At 39.2% G+C, this 16,936-nt stretch overlaps 1 protein-coding gene across 4 annotated transcripts in view; it reads right to left on the bottom strand.

Moving 5' to 3' along the window:
- Positions 1–1,727: 1,727 nt before the first annotated feature.
- The window catches only part of LOC101846874 (cleavage and polyadenylation specificity factor subunit 6), a 52,216-nt gene continuing 37,007 nt past the window's right edge, over positions 1,728–16,936 (bottom strand). For all 4 annotated transcript variants that reach the window (XM_013081163.2, XM_013081161.2, XM_013081165.2 and 1 more), the window contains one exon: positions 1,728–1,915. The gene's annotated coding sequence lies outside the window, so the exon portion shown is untranslated. The remainder of the gene's footprint in view (positions 1,916–16,936) is intronic.

Genomic DNA, 16,936 nt, shown 5'->3' with positions numbered 1-16,936 from the left:
CCTTCCTCCCTACACATACATTTTCGAACCACCTAAATATGAAAGTAGTACATTGGAAGTATTATGCGCCTTGATTATTATTTATTATTAATATTATTTTATGGTCATTTCTGACATTTCAACATTATCTCAGTAGTTAATACTTCAGTCGTTTTAAGGCAATGGGTTTTTTAAAGTTTTTCTGGTTAGTAAATTAGGTAACTTAACCACGGTGATAAATGAAAAAGCGACAGCAAATTGAAACACATACGATCTCAAAGTCAAAGACTGAAGAAAGGAATTTTACTCACTGTATGATCACAATTACTAAATGGCGACATCAGCGCTTTCTTGTAGTATCTCTCTTTTTTTTTAAACAGTGAAATTGTGACTTCTTCTTAAGCTCACTCTCTGTTATGAACTGTTTTCACTGTTATTAAAAATGGAGATTCGACAAGAAATTGTCAATCTCTAACTCTAACTAAACCCACTGTTAATGTTATCCACTAACCACTGGACTGGAAACAACTCAGTTTAGCGGCTCAAGCAGTCAGTTCAAAAAAAAGAAAATAGATTTGAACAAACAAAAAACTAACATCCAACAACTGTTCTTGTTCTAATAATTAAAAAACCGCGCAGACTGTTATAAAATACTAATGATTATATAATATATACATGTAGGCTACTCTGTCCCATTTTTTAGGTACAGTAAACACATTTTGAAGCTCAATAAAACAAAGTCCATGCCACCAATTACTTTCCAATTCTCACACTGATTACGAGATACACCTGTCGCTGGTGAGCTGTTGTCAGATTTCTGAACGCCCGAGTGGGTTTGTGTGTGTTACATGTTTTGTCTTTTTGAGAATTACTCATGATACGGCAATGATTTGTTTAAAAAAGAAGCACACATCAAAGCTTTGACATTTCTGTAACAATTCGCCAGTGACAAAACATGTCTACGTTTCGTGATGCCACGCCCAAAGACAAAATGTGCGAAATCAGCTTGTTGGAATGATCCGCGGGGGTGCATCAGTATCCATGTTGCGAGACATTTTAATACGAAAAGAACTGTGAAATGGACAGCTACTTGTGCACTGATCCTGGCCCCTTCCCTTTCTTTAGTACTTTTTAAAAACCAATCATGCTGTATCCCACTTGGCACTTCTCCAAAACAGAACATCAATGTAGTGTATCTTTGGCTCACTGGACAACTAACACTAAAGTAACACATGTGAGTAATGTTGGAGCTACAATGAAAATGCATCAAGAAAAAATCTGTATCCTATGCTTGCCTGTTGGGAGCGGTCAAAATACAAGTCATAAAAAAAGCAGAAATGGAAATAACAAAGATTACCTGCACAAGTCTATCATTCAACATCAAGAGGGGAAACCTCTTGACACAGGGGCCACCACAAAAAGTTCAGCGTCCTATGTCCGTTGGCCGCTCCATCAAGTCCTAGAGGATGTGTAGACGCAGACTATATCCCACGGCGACTCCATCCTCCACGATCTGACGACGACTTGTCGACAGCAGCCCATTCTACGCCAAGTCCCGAGTGCAAAGTGAGAGACTGACGAGTCCATTTCTGCCCAGCACCAACTTGTGTTCATTCCCGTGTCAGACTGCCTTACACTCCACTTCCCAGTTGCATTCCCCACAAAGACACCCCCCCCCCTCCTGTCTGGTATGGAACAGTTACCTTGAAGAAGTTAAAAACAATTTGTGCCTACAGAACTATTGTTTTCCCCCTCCTCCCCCCACGTCCATTGACCAGAGGTCACAATGCAGTGAATAATGACTGCACAAAAACATGTAAATATAACAAGCTACAAAGTAGGTGAACACACAAGTCACTGACACAAAACAAGCTGGATATCGCACTGGAGAAACTTCGTGACCACTTCAGCAAAAAAACTTGTAACATGATGAGGCCTAGAAGAAATGGAAAGAAAAGGAAAGAGGGAAAAACAGGGATGAGTTACATCATGGCATCAGGTCACAGTATGAGTCACATCATGGCAACAGGTCAGACTTCACCATGTGTGAGTTACATCATGGTATCGCGTCAGCTTTTACAGTCAGCACCAACATCTGCAAAGTGTAACTGCCCTTTTCCGTACAACCGCTTGATGGAGAACGACTCTCTTCCCTGCTTCCATTGTGCAAAAATTCCCCTGTTACAACAAGACCTTGGTAAATGAAATGTTTCCAATTAATCCATTTCTGTCCATTTGGGGCTCAGTTCGGAGAGAAGAAAAAACAACCTATAACAGGGGATCATGAACTCCATCCCCCACCCCCATATCCCCCCTGCCTCAGTGTGCTGTGTGCTTGCTCTCTTCTAACACATATCTTTTATACACAGACACACACGCGCACAGATGCGTGCACACACACACACAACCACACAGACACACAAGGGAGCAAGTATACAGACATGTTAAGGCAAAAAACATGTTGACAGGTAGAGCAGTATTTGATCACATTTTGCAGATGCTTTTAAGAGTGCGAAATAAATCATTTCAGCACTCAAAGGACAAGTAGGGCAATACATGAACAATGCATACGCAATATTTTTTGTAATATAGAGCTGGTGACAAGAAAGGAAGTGGAAGCCCAAGGCCTTGCTAGGATTTCAGTAGCAGGCAAAGAAAAATAGGTACACGTACAAAGTACATTGTATGGGTACATAACAATACTTCACAAGCTTTACACAAATAATCAAAACATTGGACTACCAAATATATTGTTCACTTCACTTATTCTTAAAGAATGCATTGCAGCAAAAGTTTACCCAGGGGGAGCATGGTTTCCACTTTCTGTCTACAAGTCTTTTTAAAAACAAACAGAATACTACAGTGCACTCTATACCAACAATTGAGAAAGAGCACATGAAAAAAAATTGTCCATGAAGACATGATGTCAACAAATGTAACATTAAATTATCAGGTTAAGTTGGTCCATGCAAAGAGTAATAATAATCCGTACTTGCAAATGTACAAGAAGTGTGACCGAGAGGTGTATTGAATGGGAATAAAAGAGAAGCACATCAGCATGATAATGGTCATTAGCGTCATGACGTGGTGGAATACGGCATTTGTCAAGTGTTGGGCCATATGAAATTAGTAGCATAATCTTACACGCCTGTTTGGTTGCCTTACTTTTCTTATTTTTACACACCCAGCTGTCTGAATAGAAGTTCAGATATTTAATATTTGCGATTTAAGGGGGTGGGTGTCTCCTGGTGAACATGTAAAATTAGCGAGAAAGTGACCATCAAAGTTTGGTGACTTCCAAAGCTTGAGTGTGTCCATGGAAACTGCAACTTTACATCCTTGTGTCCTTTTTAAATGTTCCTTAGTAAAACTCAAACTGCAATGTATAAAAGGCCCACCCCGCCCTTTAAAAAATATATTTAATTTTCCCAACAAGTGGGAAAATGTTGTTTTCCCAACAAGTGGGAAAATGTTGGTTTCTTCAATTTCATTATTCTAACAAGCGCCTGATTTCACCATGATGCCACACAATAAATGCAGGGAAATGTAAAGCAAAACAACAGTAACAACTTAGAGATCATATGGAAGTAGATCCATCAATATCGTGGTAAGTGTGCGAAAGGAGTAAGAAAAGAACAAATAAAATTACAGGTCTGAGAGAGGCAAAAGAGAGAACAGGTCTGAGAGGCAAGAGGAAGAGCAGGTCTGAGAGAGGCCAGAGAGACCAAGAGTGAGAGGTAAGCACCAGTCTACCATCAAAGGTCACATAGAAAACATTGTCTACAAATACAGTGAACCTCACATCTGTTGACATTGCACTCACTAAAACAAAACGGAATCTGATCTTTCACAACTTTTGAATTCATTAAAATCAACAAAATACCAAGTGTTAACCAAACCTTGGACCTAAAAAAACACCTGAGCATTTGTCTTCTTTGACGAGCCCTAACTAATCAAAGTGCAGTGAAAAAGCAAGGTGGACAGACAGAAATAATGAAAGAAAGGCAAGACCTACCCTTGCAAGACCAGACAAAGCACTTACTCAAGAATGTCCAATGACAGACATGTGCACCAATTCTTTCATGGCAGCCTCTCATGCACTCACAACAGCTAATCCACTTCCTAGGATTTGGTAGTCTAGTCTAGACTTAACTTTCCCCATGGTATTCAGGAAAACAAAATATCTCTCATTAGATTCCAATTACAGAGTCATTGAGAAGCTAGAAAAATACAGTACATGGACACATTCAGGACAGCCCCTCCCAGGGCGGTGCCACTGACTGAAGTGTTTTTAGGCCATTCCCAAAGGGGGGACATTTCTCGTTCTAATGCATAGCAGAATTGTAAATGCACTGATCCAACAATGTCATGCTCATAACTGTGCCTGAACTACAACAGGGAACTGCTGCTTTTTCTTTCCTAATCCTTACTATCGTCATTTTTTCCTCTACTTCTTTTGTATGTTTGTCACACTCTTGTGACCCGCTATTTGAAAATTTCTGAGGTGCCTTGATAGTCGAAGCAGACTTTGTGCTGTTGAAGCTAGAGAGGTGAGCAGAGTAAGTCTGATTCCCTGTAAGGACTTCTCTATTGACATCCACCCCTTGGTGCTCATATGACCTTATGCAGTTGCGAGTGCCGTAAAACCCTCTACTAAAACAAAACAAACATTCAGGACAGACATTCCCATGGAATAAATAACGTCAATGGCACATTCTCTTGTGTCTTGCTAATATGATGTCACTGAAACCTTGGACTCAACAAATTGAACATTGGACCTGACATTCAATGTTATTGGAGGCCAGGTTCACTGCAAACAGGTGTGTATACAAGACAAAAGTATAAATTTAGATATATATACATATACTTATAAGTTTGTAATGGATTTTTAAAAACGACAAGCAAATTACACACATTTGAAGAATTTGACCTGAGGATGACAGGATATGATTATTCATACAAAACTGTTGAGGATGAACAAAAAGAACCAAATGAAGGACAAATAATGTGTTGATAATGTGTAACAAAAGGCGGTAATGCAGAAGAATAAGCTATGTCACAAAGATAATGAGGTAAAACACTTAACTAGCATAAAAGCTACAGTCTATTCCGTGGGAACCAATAGTACGGGAAAACAATTGCATCATCAACATGGAAGAAAACGACATAAGTCAGATTACGACCTCAGACCAGTACAACTCCAGCAGACATTTCAAATAAAAATTATTGGAGGTATTTCATGCCCCAATTGACACAATTTAGATCATATAAGAGGGCTGCTTTGACACTGCCTGTCTAAGACAACCCAAGCTGGGAGGGATGCAACGTCCTGGCAGAAAGACAACCCAATAAATTTCCCTCCAGTCAGGAATCAAACTCGGCTCTTTTGCCTGGGACAGTGCAATGCTTAACTGCTACACCACAGATGCCAGTCAATCAGACACGGATGAAATATAAGACATGGTGGGCACGCACAGACCCGTCATGCTGCACTGCTGGTTCCATTTAATAGAAAGAAGACATGCAGGTTTTTCACCACATTCTAGCTACACGACAGACAGTGGAGTCACCACATGATTCCACCTGGGGCCTTTTTGCGACAGAAAGAAACTGTCATGCATGTCCGTTAACAAGCTAGCCTGCAGGTCTACCGCAGAAGTGACCGACTTACGATTACTACAAATAAGCTGTAACTGGGCTACCAATACCAGGACAGGTAGGCCTACCATAATATTTGTACATTAGGGATCATTTTTATAATGCGGACGGTAACAATGCGAGCAATCACTGACACGAAAGCAATTCAGAGCTAGTGAGAGACCAATTCAACATGGCAGCTAGACATTCCATCACTTCTTAAACTGCTGACTTGAAAAAGTGGGGTCGTCTCTCATGACTGAAGGTACACTTACTTACCGAATGAAGCTGCAATACAAAAAGGCATGAACAAAAAATGCAGACCAAATGTAAAGCTACCAACTGTAACAGACCACGTTGATGTCAAAGGCTAACATGCTGATATGGTCAAATAGTAATAAGAGTTTGGGCAAACACTTCAGAAGAGAAAAATAGCGAGTGATCATTGTGAAATGCTGTACATATTCTGGTATATCTCACCGTTTGTAGTCATCACAAAATCAGATGAAAATTTGTCCACAGTCTACTTTCTTGTTAGCAGGCTGTCATAGCAAGTTTTAGGGATTAAAAATGACAAAACTTAATCCTCTGCGCCACTCCTTTAAAGTTTTTTCCTGGATTTTGCTTTATCATCTCGTAACTTTCAGACAGGTAAACAATATATCGCCTACATAAGTGTCCTTGTAAATGTCCAAGGCCAGTAATCTTATCTATAAAAATAAGTCATTGTTTCCATTTTACATCAGTTGCTATCTTGTGTCACAAGTGTCCACATTCTATTAATGACTTCTAGAAAGTAGAAGAGCCTCTTGCTATTTTTCTGGTCCCAATTCATGTGCGGGAAATTTAAACACAGCTTACAACTTAAGCCAATTTCTTTAATTCTCATTTAGTTATCAGAACTCCACAGAGGAGGATAACTTTTGTCAATATTTGTACTTTATGCGGTTCTCTTTTATACACCCACCCTTACTTAATAGTTATTCTTACCAATGTTTCAGATATATATATATATAAACAGACAAAAATAAGGAGAAACTCAAGGGAGTACGTGTTAATGACATTAAAATGGATCAAGAAAACAGTGAGAAGAAACAAAGGCAACAAGCATGACAAAAGAGTCACAGCTTCAACAATACATATAGGGAGTGCATCACGAAACACTTAGACCTAATGTCTCATTGAACACTGTGGTCAGGCTAAAACATCATTGACAGTACCTCATTGAACACTTTTTAGTTTTAGTTAGAGTTTACGGCACTTGCAACGCAATAAGGTCATATAAGCATCGAAGTTTAGAGATGTTACAAGAGAGTAACAAATACAAAAAAGGATAGATAATGACGATAGATCTTTGATAGGAAAGAAGGAGCAGACACGCCAGAGCACCCACCAACCACACTGTGGCCGGACTAAAACAACATTGACAGTACCTTACTGAACACTGGCTAAGGCAAAAACGACATTTGAGTTTTAGCAACAGATTTTCGGTGGTACAGTGCAAAACGTTTAGGTCTTACTGACAATCGCAGCTTTACATTAAGAAAAAAATAAATGATCAACCAAAACAATACTACAAGGATAGCTGATAAGTTCTTTTAAAATTCACTCATGCTATGACATTCCCGTGATCAGGCCAAGAGGGCCATTCGGTATAAAAAGGAGCAATGTCCTGTTAACATCGGATACAAGCAACTAGCAAATTATCTAGAAGAGAAGGAGGAGGAAAGGGATGTTTGAACCACAGACTTGCCAACTTTTAAAAAACCCAATCAGGGACACCCTGTGTTTGAACACCATCAAGCCAGACTGGTTTTGGTGTGGTGTATGTAATGTTTTCTCAAATTCCTGATTGCCGAATCCGGGACAGTTCCCTGAATTTCAGGGCAGATGGCAAGCCTGCGGCCATTCAGAGATAGGAAAAGGCAAACTTAAGAGAAAAAAACAACAGAAGTAGGACCTACCAGTGGTGCCCTCTAAACCCCTGCCAGGAAGATGAGGACGAGACACAGGGAGAAAGGAAAGAAGAAGAGTAGGAAGAAGCGCCAATGCAGTTATAGAAGTAGAACAAAACCACCAGAGAAAAATGGACAAAAGACCAATATCAGCTAGAGCAGATCATAGACCAACACTGTCTACAGTAAAACATGTGTAAAGTCTGTTACAAATAAAAAATAAATGTTAAAATAACAAAAAAATAATTATATTTTTTATAAAGAGGAGGAACCCACTACAGCATGCTGCTGAGACAACTATGAGTCTAACAGAATACCAGGATGCTATCAGACTCTTGAGAAACTACTTTGACATTTTAACGAGTTTATAATATTTAATAATTATATTACAGAAGTTTTACACCCCAACCAACACTATCTATACCATTTTGGAGGGGGGACAGCTTTAACCGCGTCTGTCACAGGTGACCCAGGCTGAAAGGGAAACAACATCCCAGCAGAAAGGCAGAGATATTCTTTACAAATTCTCCTCACACGCTAATCAAACTCACATCTCCAAGACTGCTTCGTGGAGCTCCTTGCCCTAGGACTTCAGAGGAATAACAAATCCTACTTATATAGTTAAGCCACTGCTCTTGAATCATTTGCTTAATTCTTAGTTGTAGTGCTTTAATAGGTGCTGATATGGGTTTTTTTTACTGCTGTCTTTACATGAATATAATTAATGTATGGTTTAGAAAGTTCTATATGTCGTTTACCTGGTTCTCTTATTACTATGTAATGTTTTATCTTGGGTGAATGAAGAATTACACTCGGTGATCATGTGATCGACCCAAAGAAAGTGCTCGTGGTTTATTCTCGTAAGGGAGAGAGCACTATATTAATGCAAAATATTATTACAACTCTGCCATAAGCCATTTGAAAAAGTATGTCGTACAACTTAGTCTTGCACTGAACAATTAAAAAGCAAATTGTTTTTATTGCCACCATTAACACAATTTGGACTATTTAGAACGTGGGCTTCCATCCCGGCCTGTCAGAGCCAACCCAACCTGGGCTGAGAGGGATACAACAACCCAGCAGACACATACTCGATAAACATTGTACATACAAAGGAATCAAACTCTTATGTCTGCTACAGCTATATACCTAATCACTACACCACAGACTGATATAATTTGGTTTCAGTTACAGACACGAAAATGTTCAGGGTGGATACAAGATGTACCTCTGAGAGTATCTACCTAACCGGTTCAATTTACAGTTGCAACTTCTCGTTACATTGAAGCTCACAGACCAGGAACACGGAAACAGGAAAGTCACATGTTTTCAATTTTGCAGGGGTCATTATTTTTTTGTTTTAATACAAGACTTACGGCACATGCAACACAGTCAAGTCATACGCGCTGAAAATCAGAGGTGTTACAAGAGAGTAACAAAAACAAAAAAGAAGGGATAAGGATGACAGATGTTTTTTTAAGTAGGGTTTTACAGCACTTGCAACACAATAAGGTCAAATAAGAGCCGAAGATTAGAGGTGTTGCAAGAGAGTACCAAACACAAAAAAGGAGGGGAGAAAGAGACAATACATTTTTTATAGGAAAGTAGGAGCAAACCACAGCAGAGCACCCATCAACCACCCATACAAGGGTCAGGGGCACCAGAGCTGAATCAAATGCTATATATATTCCAAAAAGAAAAAGGAAACAGAAATGCTGTCATATAGAACAGTAGGAAATGGCAAGAACTCCTGTATAAACTTTCATCCAAACAAAAAAATTGGACAAACTGGCAACAAAAGCATGTTATTTCTTACAAGTGAGGACTAGCTTTTCTTAGCATCTTTCATTACCCATTTAAATCTGACAGCCTTATGAAGCATATGTGCATCTCATACGGACATAAAAATATTGCTTTGATGATAAGTTAATGTAGCAGATACAAAGACCTCTCAAAGGACAAAAATTACCACAAAAAGTATAAAAATACAATGTAGTAAAAAAAAAGGAGGAAAAAAGGAAAACAAGAAAACAAGGAAAAATGAAAAACCAAAAACATTGTACTGCCAAAATATTCAGTTCAAAAGGCCATAATTTTTCCGGACTAAAATACAAACAATAATTTATGGGGACACTGCAGCCAGTCATGGAGAACGAAAAACATACGCCATCATCCCTCTTCATATGTACATTTAAGGACAAACTCAACACCCATCAGTGCCATCTTACCTGCACAAAGCATTTATAATGTAAAGGCCATTTCAACAGCCTCTTAAAATGGGGTATCTTGCTTTATATTCAAGGTCAGCTTTGATACTGTACCCATTTCAGTATCAGTACCCAATGGGTGCGGTGGCGGAGCGGTTAGAGCGCTCGTCTCCGAAGCGGAAAGTCCGGGTTCGAGCCTCGGTTTGGACATAGGAATTTTTTCGCCCCCTCCTGCCCACCCAGTAGCAATGGGTACCTGACTTCGAGTTGGGGAAGTAAAGGTGGCGTGGAAAGGAATTGGCCACCCTATCACAATATGCCAAAGGCCCAGGAAGTTGTCTCACTAACAAGGCAATTCCCAATGTCCGGATTGGATGAGGGAACAACTGTACTTTTTACCCAATGGGATGAAAAAGACAGCACCCTTGTTTAAAAAAAAATCCAGGAAAGTCCGATCATATTGAAATCTGCGTGGCCGCCACATTTTCTTTAATATAGACAAAATAAAACGAGGATTTACTCTTATTCGGTTTACCGGTAATTTCGGACTTTCAGTTAAAACAGGCTCCACTGTATTTTGTAACCAATTGTCATAGGCCGATTGCCATACTCTGACTGAGCCATTCACATACCCAAAACAATTAAACTTGCCAGTGTGAAATGAAGAATGGTGATGAAAACAGGAAAGTGTTCTGCTGCTTTCTTTAAGCTCCAATTGGGGTACCAGTAAACACATGCACATCTAGCTTGCAATCTTAGGTTTATCTTGGCTTCTTACAACAAGTCAAAAGTAGATGACACAACTCAATAACACTGGTTTTTGAGACCTTTGAGAGTATTTATTATTTCTATGATTTTGTAACTAGCTTAATTAAAGCAAACCAACCTGAAAATGGGCCATCCCAGTATTCAAATGACCTAGCCAAAGTATGCCAAAAACGGAAAGATCGTTATTTAACTTTTTTATCACGTGCAAACTTTGAACATCCCTTCCAGGAAAATAAATACAAACACCCTGGCTATCAAAGCCATTCAACCTGTGTTTACTATGATAGAAATGTCTTAACACACAGAATTCACTCTTTACACCCATTCAACAAACACATACAACCCTGACTCACACATTAAAAGCACACACGGCCCTGAAACCAACAGTCAACACATAAAACCGTATTACAATAAACACATACATAATCCCCTGCTCCCCAACAAAAAAGAAACAAAAATAAAAACTAAAAAGAAACAAAAATAAAGCATAATTTGGACAAAAATTCAACAAGTAACAAAACAATTCATTGAAAGTAAAAACAACACCACCTCCAACCCCCAAAATGAGACAGGCAGGAGGCGGTTAAGTTGTACAGAGAAACACATTTGATATGATAATGACACTTGGTGCAGAAAAAAAGCAAGAGACACAAAAGAAGGATAGAATAAGAGTGGAATGTACCAACTGCACCCTCCAACCACCTTCAAGACAGAGAAGTAGGGTAGAAGAGAGAGGGGTAGACAAACGAGGAGCACACAAGAAGGATATCGAGAGAGAGAGAGAGAGAGAGACAGAGAGACAGAGACAGAGAGAGACAGAGACAGAGAGAGAAAAAGAGCAAAAATATGTCCTTAAATTTTCAAATAATCTACACAAAAACCATTGTTCACCAGAAACATCACGGAGTTCTTAATCCTAATGTAAGCATTAGCGAGACCAACATGTGGACAACAGGAGCTCTCTGCCAAAACATAAAGTAATACTATGCACGGAGACTGCCAAAACGTAAAGTAATACTATGCACGGAGACTGCCAAAACATAAAGTAATACTATGCACGGAGACTGCCAAAACGTAAAGTAATACTATGCACGGAGACTGCCAAAACATAAAGTAATACTATGCACGGAGACTGCCAAAACGTAAAGTAATACTATGCACGGAGACTGCCAAAACGTAAAGTAATACTATGCACGGAGAACAGAAACACCCACTGGTCTTCTGTTGTAACATTAACCAATACTGTGACCCATATGTAGACTTGAAACAACGAAAACAATTTTTTTCTTCCTTCCTAACATGACCTCAAGGGTTGTTTATCGTCAGTACGTTTCATAAACAACAATGCAACCGACTTCTATGTACACAACTGGCTTTCCTACTACACATGTATGAAGCAGTGTCCATGGCCTTTTGGGCAGCCCCAGGCCTACTGCACAGGTAATCCTTACTATCTACACCAACTACACTACTTTCGAATACTGCCCGTATATGTAATTGAGTACCCTGACCCAGGTCAGGCCTGTTCTCCAACTTGCAACTACCGAAACGTCATTGACAGAAGATCTCTACACAAGATCTCCTCACGACCAGGCACTCAATTCAACCTATCCTAGGCGCCAAGTGTTAAAAACAAGAAAAAGATAAAAATGAAAATAATCTATCAACTATAACAACTAAGATCAAAATAGTCACTTTGGTATTTGAGGTAAGCACCTTACCTCCACAAAGCCAACATGCCCCTTAAAAACAAACATCAGGACAAGACAGATGTCTTATGGGTTCACAACTAGTAATGAGCCCTGTCACTGTCATAGCAGAAAACAACAACAAAGCATTCTGGTAGTCAGCATATCAAAGTCACTGACGACTAGTCAAGACGATCATTAGTTGCATCAGCACATCAAAGATAGTGTTAATGATCATCATTATTTGCGCCAGCATATCAAAGGCAGTGAATTACCATCATTAGCTGCATATGTCACCAGCATGAGGCAAGGCAACAGATGCCAGGAAGGAAGCACACAGTCAGAACGAGGTAACCGAGTACTTCACGCTATACACAGAGGAAGTATTAATCCAAATGATAGCAGAATCAACAAAAAGAAGGGGAAATTTTTCCCAATCTGAGCACCATAAATTTCGCAACATCCAAGCAATTTCTTTTTTAATGCGGAGAGAAGCATGGATAGCTGAACGGTCTTCACAATGATAGGACCACACTCTCTCGTGTCGCGTGTCCTCTATCACTTTGGCACATATTATTATTATGTAGCAACTCTGTCCTACACACCTGCTGACACACACACACAGGTCCTATTTTTCTGTCCAGCACACTACACCTTCTGGCACACTTACAGTATCTCTCAATCCAACACACCTACTCCATCAAAATGATAAACAATACCTATGTGGGCAAAAATGTATGTCCAGCATAAGAAATGACAAAAATAAGGCATGCGTGGTGGCAATTTCAACTGGCAAACTGGAGAGGAGAGAGCACAAGCACAGCACCTGTACAAAAGACATGTTTCATTAGTGCTCTACTTCTCACAACATTTTACAGGGCAGAGAGTGGACAACATTTATGAGACTCAATTCTTTCTCTGCCTCACCATCCCGCTGAAAGAAGAGCAATCATTAACACTCAAGAAATCATGTACATCATGAAACAGACATCAAACCAGCATTGAACACATTCGATTCAGTGGTCTAAAAAGTGATAAACAGAGCATGTGAGATGTTCACACTTTCGAAACTCCACAAGCATGCAGTTCACCCGTTACACCAACAGTTAAAAAAGACAGTGGAGATTATTTCAAATCCAAGAGCAGCAAAAAATATTTTTAAGTTTTAAAAAAAAGGAAAAAAAAGTTTTTAAAAAGTAACAGACCAAAGCATATATAATAGTATATCAAACACAAAAATATTGCAATTTAGACAATAAAAATTCAATTCCTGAAAAAAAGCAACATGTTCACACAAACACACAGAGAGATTCATATCTGTTTACTTTGTAACAGAATTACATAACATACACACACACGAACAGTCACCCACCCATCAACAGCACTCAGTCATTTCCATCCACCATCGGCATTGCTTAACGGCAACAGAGGATGAAAAAGTAAAAGTAAGTAAAGTAATTGGCATTGTTGCCAATGGCGTCACCATCCGCTACGTCACCATCCGCTACAGAGTCCACAAAATCAAGACAAGGAAACTCCAACAAACACATCACAGAACATGGCTCTCCCACAAACAAAATCACAGAGCTCGTCTCTCTCACAAACTCGCAAAGCATCACTCACACAAACACATCGCAGCGCACGATTCTCTCACAATCTCACCGAACATCACTCACACAAACACACCGCAGCGAATGGTTCTCTCACAATCTCACCGACAATCACACACACAAACACACCGCAGCGCACGATTCTCTCACAATCTCACCGAAAATCACTCACACAAACACACCGCAGCGCACGATTCTCTCACAATCTCACCGAAAATCACTCACACAAACACACCGCAGAGCACGCCCTCAAAAAGAGCAGGGAATGTCACTCTCAACTTATCACAGAGAAAAACTGTAGAAAGTTCATGTGGATGTAAAGAGTCCACAAAAGGCAAAATACTAGTGAAAGACATAACGGTAGATAATATCTCTTTGGTATAAATATCACATGTAAACAAATTCGGAAAGTATCATATCAATATTTAGAATGTTTATATGTCTCTTATAGGACAAATCATATAAAGGAAATGAGCTTGTTTATATTCAACTCCTATCGAAACCTGAAAGTTAACAGTTGGCAAACGCCACATCCCAGCAACAATTAATCCCCTAAACTCATCTTATCTCCCACTCCACCACTCCTAATTTTGAAAATTTGTTAAAACCCTCATGGAAATTAATTTGGAAGGCAATCATTTAAGAAATAGGCTGCGTCAAACCTGTTTTTCAAAACCAGCTAGTGTTGAATACAACCCACAAAAAAAAGGACCCCTACATGGGAATCAAATACACATCTTTTGTGTACCCGGAGAAGAGTCTTACCATAATACCATAGACGCAAGGACGCTGCTACAGACCCATGTATCAAAACAGTGCTTCCAACGAATAGAACCTGGCTTAAAGACCTGCATATTATCGACAAAATAATGGCACCTGTTTCAAAAGTTGATAGCAATCATAATAGGATTGGTACGCACTGAATAGTACAATAAGCATCCCTACCTAAAGATAAAACAACAATATAAACTGGCAAATCAACGCAGCAAATAAACATTAACAGAATAATGAATATACTTGAAATAAAAATCTGTAACTTAGAAATCCCCAAGCTGCCTGTTCAAGGCAACAGGCATCAGTTTTCAAAAAAGACCTGCTAACCCTTTGATAAACAAAATGCAGAATTTCTCAAAATCTTCCCAATGACCAGGGGGGGCAAAGACTTGGCTAAACCCCTGCCAAATAAAATGAACTGCTGTTCCAACACCCCCCCCCCCCCCCCACCTTCCGCACAAAAGGTAAAAAAGCAAATAAAATGAGCCTGTAAGAACTTATGACAAAAACGTGCAGCAATTCAAGAGGCTAATCTGGTACAGGAACTAATCTACTTCCGATAACATCACCAAATGGCTAAAAAATGGGAAAATATTGCATTTCACAAACCCTGTGACAAGATCTTTCACTGAAAACAGCATTGTGCATCATTTGATGCTTCTGACTCCCTAAAAGCAAGGAGTGAGAAATGGCAGATTAGGAGACCTCAACCCTAACTTGCATTAACTTGTGAAAGGATATACTTCCGCTTTTGTCAGTTCTCGTAATCCTGTATCATTGATTACATATTGAAGTCAGTACAAAATAGCAGTGGAAGGTGAGACTTTTGGGAACAAATCCAAATATTTCACAAATGTGTTCCACCAAAAGGCTACAGCATGATTCTCATCAAGAAAATACACATTACTGCCAGAATTTGAAAACGTCCAGGGTAAAACATGCAGGCCCAACGGAAAGAAAAGGAACCATAGACAAAGGAAGAGAGAGTGAAAAGAGGAAAAAAAGGGACCTTCCAGCTGTCCTTGAAACTACTGATTTCCATAAATGATTACCAATCACACATTATCTTTAACCAAAGCAGTTTAAAAAAAAAAAGATTTTTATCCAAAATCAATCTGTCTTTCGATAGGCAAATTATAAAACGAGAGAAATCCAGTTTTATTAGGGTTCTCTGTAGGTCGGCAGCAATACAAGAGGTTAAGGAGGAAAACAATACATTAAACCTTTCGGAGAAGTGGTCTGTTTAAATTAATCACATTTTTCTTCAAAATGAGAGTTTCCACATTACAATCAGAGCCATATATGTTTGCTAACATTTGAAAATTTAACATTTGCTTCTCAATACTCCTTCATTGACAGGTAAATAAGTTTTGTCATAAGTATGAATGTAAGAGAAAAACAAATTCAGAGATGCACTTTAATGGACATTTTCCCTTCCCGTAATAAAAAAATATAAAAAACATGTATGGGGAAATAAGGAAGCTCATATTGGGAGGAAGTACACTGGCAGATTCAATGGACGTTTAACACCCTGTTGTCTCCAAACTATTCTAAACATCTTTCTGTTAAATATGTACATTACAGGTGAGATTCTCAACCTTCCTCTCTCTGTTGCATACAAATTTACAAGTTGTGCACATAGCCAAGTCATATACAGTCCACGCAAAATTCAACGGAAGTTACTCTTAGCACTTTGTCCTGTCCTCCCTATGTAATTAATTTCTCTTGCGTGCACAAGCCTTAAAATTATAGGTGATATTTAATGGAAGTTTTTTTTTCTTAATGTCAAACATTTACTATCATAATTTATGTACAGAGCTTAAAATCATGTACAGTACAGATGAGATTCAGTGAAAGCTATTCTGGACAACTAGTTCCCCCCTTTGTATTACAAATCTACCTGTTCAAGCACATAGCTACAAATCATACTTAGTACAGATAAAATTCATTAACAGTTATTCAATACCACTTTTCCTCCATGCGTTACTGAAGTCACATGTGTATATAACCTCTACTTAATTCAAGCTACACAGCTGATTTCCTTACATAGCAATGCCCACCGAGCGCGTTTTGTTCTGCCGATTTTTGGCCCCCGCAGCGGGGGTGTTTCGTGGGACGCACTAACGCAAAGGTTGTTGTCTTCAACTCACTCTCACGCCGCTTCTCGTGAATGGATATGAATGAAACTTGGCAGCCAATCAGAAAAGAGGTCAATCTAGTAGTATGCAGTTTGACAACATTGTACCCATCCTAGAAGCAGTCGAAAAGGTTTGCCAAAGTGGTTGATGTGGTGCGCTTTGAAGATTTTTCGGAGCTGT

Source organism: Aplysia californica, unplaced genomic scaffold (genome assembly GCF_000002075.1).
Source record: "Aplysia californica isolate F4 #8 unplaced genomic scaffold, AplCal3.0 scaffold00118, whole genome shotgun sequence".
Classification (NCBI taxonomy): domain Eukaryota; kingdom Metazoa; phylum Mollusca; class Gastropoda; order Aplysiida; family Aplysiidae; genus Aplysia; species Aplysia californica.
Note: the sequence above shows the minus strand (reverse complement) of the source record. Positions and strands in the feature narration are given on the sequence as shown.